General features: G+C 35.4%; 1 non-coding gene across 1 annotated transcript; it reads left to right on the top strand.

Annotated features, from left to right (window-relative positions):
* The first annotated feature begins 4,584 nt into the window (after positions 1-4,584).
* TRNAY-GUA (transfer RNA tyrosine (anticodon GUA)) lies at positions 4,585-4,668 on the top strand. The gene has a single exon. It is a non-coding gene; the product is annotated as a tRNA-Tyr (tRNA).
* Positions 4,669-5,774: the final 1,106 nt, after the last annotated feature.

Below are 5,774 nucleotides of genomic sequence, written 5' to 3'. Positions count from 1 at the left end.
TTTCTAATTCTAATCTTCCTCCCCAATCTGATATTATGGTGCCAGTATAGACCGAAGTTCCGTTATCGTTTAATTCTGACTGGTAATAAATACCGAGACTTTGCAATATTTGATTGATCACAATTCTATAGATTCCATTTACTATAAAAGCTCCCAGAGAAGTCATTAGAGGGATCTTTCCTATCAAAATTGTTTGTTCTTGGATATACTTACGCCTATCGTTTTTCCAAATGAGTCTTGCCGATACATATAATTCAGAAGAATATGTGAGTGATTCTTACACAGCATCTCTTTCCTTTATCAGGGGTTCTACCAATTGATAACTTTCCAAAAATAATTCAAAGTCAATTTCTTGATTTGTATCTTCAATTTTTGGAAACTTAGAAAGCTCCTCTGCCAAACCCTGATCAATGAACCTATAAAATCCTTCAAATTGTATCTGATTAAATCCAGGTATTGTGGACATTGCGTCTATCTCGGATTATTTTGAAATTGTAAGTTATTTATATTCTTCCATATCGAATTCTAAAAAAAAAAAAATACCATTTAGGCTGGCTCATTATCCATCAAATATCAAATAAAATCCTATAGATCTAGCAATGATGGAATTTCGATTCTATGAATCTTTGACTGGAATCTATGAGATAGGTGAAATAAAAATTGATACTGAACTTATTTTAAGAGATGCAACTGGAACGGAATTTATAAAACAGTCCTAGAAAAAGAATTCTACCATTTAGGCTTACTCTGCTTTGGGATTTTTTTAGAATATCAAATATCAAAACTGATTCAGTTTCTTATATTATAATGTATAATATAATGTATAACGGTATTGAAATTCTAATTTACTTGAATATAATATTGATTACCAGAAAACTATATGAATGTTGTATTTATTAACTTAACAATAACACGCGCGGATATACCTAATCTATATTTCCGTCTTCTCTGTTCTTTTATTGCCCTCCTGTCCTGTCGTCAATTGACAGTATGACTTAGGGCGCAATATAATTTAAGTGGTCAAATACTATTTTGGTAAAGCACCTTGAATCCACTGGATAGTAAAGGATCTGGGATCCAACGCAGAACCCTTTGTGAATGAGAGATATAAAGACGAGAAAGACCAATGAAATCAAGTTTCAAGGTTGTAATTGAATGGTAAAGTTTGACTTGATGTCACACCCCGACTAGGTAGTTGCGGAAGCGTAATACGGGAATGTAACAGATAACACTGGTATCCACAACATTGTTTATAAAGAAATTCATAAACTAATTTACATCATAATACATGGGTTGGTACTAAGTTTACAAACTAGATGAGAAAAACACATAACCGGTTTACGAGCTTCTTATACAGTATTATATCAGCGTCTATTCACAGCTATTCAACTTTCTTCCTAACACCAAGCATGTAAGCAATTCATTCCACTTTTGCTTTACCTGAAAAGCATGTTAAAACGGGTCAACTACGTCTAGTTGGTGAGTTTCAAGTTTCACGAGTATCAATGAAACCAGTTCACAAGTTCGTAAAGTTTACAGTGTGTATGTATATATGTCTGTGTATGATGCATTATACTAAGCCACAAGTGAAACCGAAACGAGCTATACTGCATGGCCTCTCCTGCCCATGCACTCCTGTTGGCATTTAACAGCCATTTTGCCCCATGTATGTACTATGTCTAACACCACATAGCAGTATGTAAATATATAATGACAATGTGCAACTGGTTTTACATATGTTCCGGCTTACCCCACCGGCTCTGTCACAGTTGGGTTTGTCAAACCGATAGTACTATCCACACGCCACCGGCACGAAGTTAATCACTTGTGTTTGTGGGGACTTGTCAAGTGTTAGTACTTAGATAATCCACATCATCACACGTTTTCAAGTATATCAGTATATGTAAACATGCTTTTCACCCCAAAAGTTCGTAAAACAGTTTAGAAAGTGGGGGTCGTGAAACTCACCTTATCGTAGTTCGCACAGAAATCACATATCAATAAATCAATTGCCTCGTTTATAGCCTGATTCCTATAAACGGTATCGTATCGTTAATACTAGTACAGTGTCCAAGCTAAGTCGGGCTGTATAGATAATCTGGGTATAGCTGTTAGGCCTAAAACATGACCATAGTCTTAGATTGTGACGTTGTATACTATGAAATGTTTAAAACTGGATTTGACTCAGTTTCACCGTTTTCCGAGCCTAGCTCAGTTGATCGTTTATACGTTTCGGGATTAGGTAAGATCACATAAAACTTAAGTAAATATATTGATTGATAAAATGATTTGATTTATGAAAGAATTTTAAAGTTTCGGTGTCTGGTTTGATCGCAGGGTTCGTTTCCGTTTTCACACGGTTTTGATTATACAAAACGCGCACAATTCACCCGAATTGTCCGGAATTCTCGTAAAAAGTTCGTTTTTATTAATATCATTCAAAAATATGATATTTGGCCACTTTTGAGATTTTGACATACCAGTCAGTCCGTTAAACACAAAACTGCCGGTTTCGTTAAAACAATTATAATTTAAATCTTTGATTAATCATAACTAAATATGTACTTATATATAAATTATGTAAATTTTTGTAAAAATACATTAAGACATGGAGAATTTTATAAAAATATTTTCAGAAATTTTATGATTATTTATTTATTTATAAAAATTCATTTTATAGGTTATAATCGTGTAATAAATGGCCCGTTTATATCAAACGACCTCTGAAAAATCCGATAATTTTTACCAATGGCCTAAATGTCATTACATAGCCCCTGCAAAATTTCCAGAACCTAACTCTTTTGACAAAATTCCTTTTTGTGCGTTTTTCGGCTGTTAAAATTCGGTTAAGCCATGATCGCACAAACCATACTTAGACATTTCCAATGATTCCCAAAATTTACCAGTGATCTTACCATCACATATTAAACTCCAAAACCAAGTTTCAGAATTTTTCAATATGTTTACCTATTTTTCCCAAATAAACGCTCATAAACGGGAATAAATTCACCAAATATTCTCCGTTTATCGAAAAATTACCAAATTTGAACAGGGACTCATTTATATGATCCCTAATGTCCCTGAAAATTTTCACAAGCTAACAACAAGCACGTCACAACCTAATACTAAACAGCCCCTAAACGAGTATTACGGGTTTACCTTGTCGGTTTTCGATGAATTTTGCTAGCTTAAACGACTTTCCGGGTCTCGGGTTGCAAACTCAGTATATCTACATATCATATAACATCAAACCAAGCATAAATCATCCATGTAACAGCCTTGATAATTAGGGTTTCGGTTTTGGGTTCAAACCAAACTTTCTAACCGTAAAAACGTTGTATTCATGTTCTAATCCGCGTTTTTGACCAAAAAAGTATATGTTCCTGGTTTGTAAACATGTTTAACATCAAAACATAATTTTACTTGATTTTTAGCGTTTTTGGATGGTTAAACATGTTTAAAACTAACTAAAACATGTTTATAAGATTATAACTTAGTTAAAGGATGGTTAAAAATTCATGTAAATGAAACTTACTTGAGGGTTTTGGGCAAGGGTTTAGAAGGACAGAACTGGAGCTGCTGTGGACTTGAAATATTTGTATGTTATAATGAATAAGAATGCTTAAGGTTGAAGTTATATATAAAAAAAAAAAAAGAATGTATGGTTTGGTGGATTTCCGATCGGAACCTATAGGACCCCTTAATGGGCTGTTTTGGCCCATTAAACTATCCATCCAAGCCCAAACATGAAAAGCCCATTTCAAATTTAGTTCGGGTTCGGTTTTTCGCAAGAAAATTAATTCGGGTATGAGAAATAGCGCAAAAACGAGTGTTTTTCAGCTTATTTTTGTAAAATAAGAAAAACGTACTGACTCGTTGTAAAATTCCAAAATATTTTCACGGATTGCTTAGAACATGTCGTATAAGTGTTTTATAAATCTTTTTCGGCTTAACGGATGCTACAATGCTTGTTTTGATATTAACGATTGCGTTTAAGCTTATAGCGTATCGATAAACGAAACCTTTTTCGTTTATAGAGTTTTAAACGTACTAGGGCCTAAATATCAATATGTTAGCCTCTATAACATATATTTAACTCTTATATGACCCCTCAGTATGTATACGGGTCATAATTGGTTTCGGTCGGTTACTCGTTTAAGCACTACGAATTAACCGATTTATCGTTTACTTGTTACGTAAAGAATATAGTATACCTCGTTTTTCCATGAATGTCACACTTGATTACCATTAACCTCCAGAATAGTTAACGAGTTTTTCGGTTTGATTCATATCTCCAAAAGGTCTGAGTTATATTAAGGTAAGGTGGCCAAAGGCCCTTATGGTCCAGTGGTTACGACCTCTCTCTTTCACGGAGAAAACGAAGGTTCAAGTCCCTCTAGGGGTATACCAATACTCAAGACTATAGGAGTGGGATTTTCTATCAAGTGATCCATCTTTGTCAAGTCCTTCTAATAGTCTACTCAGTGGGACTTTGTATTTTATATAAAGTGATATGTATTTGTCAAATCTGCCTGGGAGACGAAAGGAAGTTGATTATGGAACGTCTAAAATGAATTAGGCGTTGGGTCGATGCCCGAGTGGTTAATGGGGACGGACTGTAAATTCGTTGACAATATGTCTACGCTGGTTCAAATCCAGCTCGGCCCAACAATTTGTCAATCTACTATCAGATGGTAGAACCCTCTTGTTCTTAAAAAATACCTGATACGAAAAAATACCTGATACGAGAGAATAAAAAATAACCCAAAATTTCTGCTAGATCTCTTCTTATTTCCCTGGGATTGTAGTTCAATAGGCAAGAGCACCGCCCTGTCAAGGTGGACGTTGCGGGTTCGAGCCCCGTCAGTCCCGACGGATCCAATAAGTACATCAATTCGCCTCTCGATTTTCTGTGAAAGAAGGGACAGAGAGCATAATTGAATTTCAAAGGGGTTTCCCTTCTTTTTTTTAGGATTCTGTCGAAGAAAGTACAAACCCTAAACTAAAAAATAACTAAAATAGTGAAGTTGATAGAATATTCCATCTTTTCTCCCGCGACTCATCTTTCTCATACTTATTTGTCTTCCAAAGAAATTTAGATCATTAAAATTTAGAACCTAATTCCTCTCTTTTCACAACCTCAAACACATCGACTACGCGCTCGGGTGATTTATTCAACGAGGAACAGAAAGCGGTAGACACAAAACTTCTACTGGTGCCAGAATCAAATAAGACTGACGCCGGTAATTCATCAAGTAGAAAGGTATCTGGGATAACATCACGCTCCTACTTAGCTAAACAGTTGCTCATACATTCTTGAAGGAGCGAGGAATTTAAGCGGTCAAGTATCAAGGAACCCAGAGTGACAGTATGCTACGCCTCAGCTAAACAATTACGCGCAAAACGTTCGAGAGGATGGGAAACAAATAGGAGAATTTAGGGAATAAGATAAACTTTAACGCTAACAACTCGAGAGTTAGCCAAATCCTATCCCTACAAAGACGGAACCCTAACATAGTCAGACACAAGTGGTATTTAAAACATGGAAGGTAAGGGTAAACTGCTAATAACGTTGATCAAGTGTTATTAGTTGTTTACTTCACCGGCCCATTCTAAGCACCCCCTGCCCCTAACCACGTTAGCATTCTATCTAACACTTTACAATTAATCACAAACTGGAAACTTTAAAATTCAAAGGAATGACTAAATAATTTAAAGTTACCTCTTGGCGTGCAGCTACTCGCGGTGGGCATACTGGTCTCTTTTCTTACAGT

This window comes from Bidens hawaiensis, unplaced genomic scaffold (genome assembly GCF_021521415.1).
Source record: "Bidens hawaiensis isolate Kalapana, Puna unplaced genomic scaffold, B.hawaiensis_p1.1 tig00047660_1, whole genome shotgun sequence".
Taxonomy (NCBI): Eukaryota; Viridiplantae; Streptophyta; class Magnoliopsida; order Asterales; family Asteraceae; genus Bidens; species Bidens hawaiensis.
This window is presented reverse-complemented; position numbering and strand designations above follow the sequence as displayed.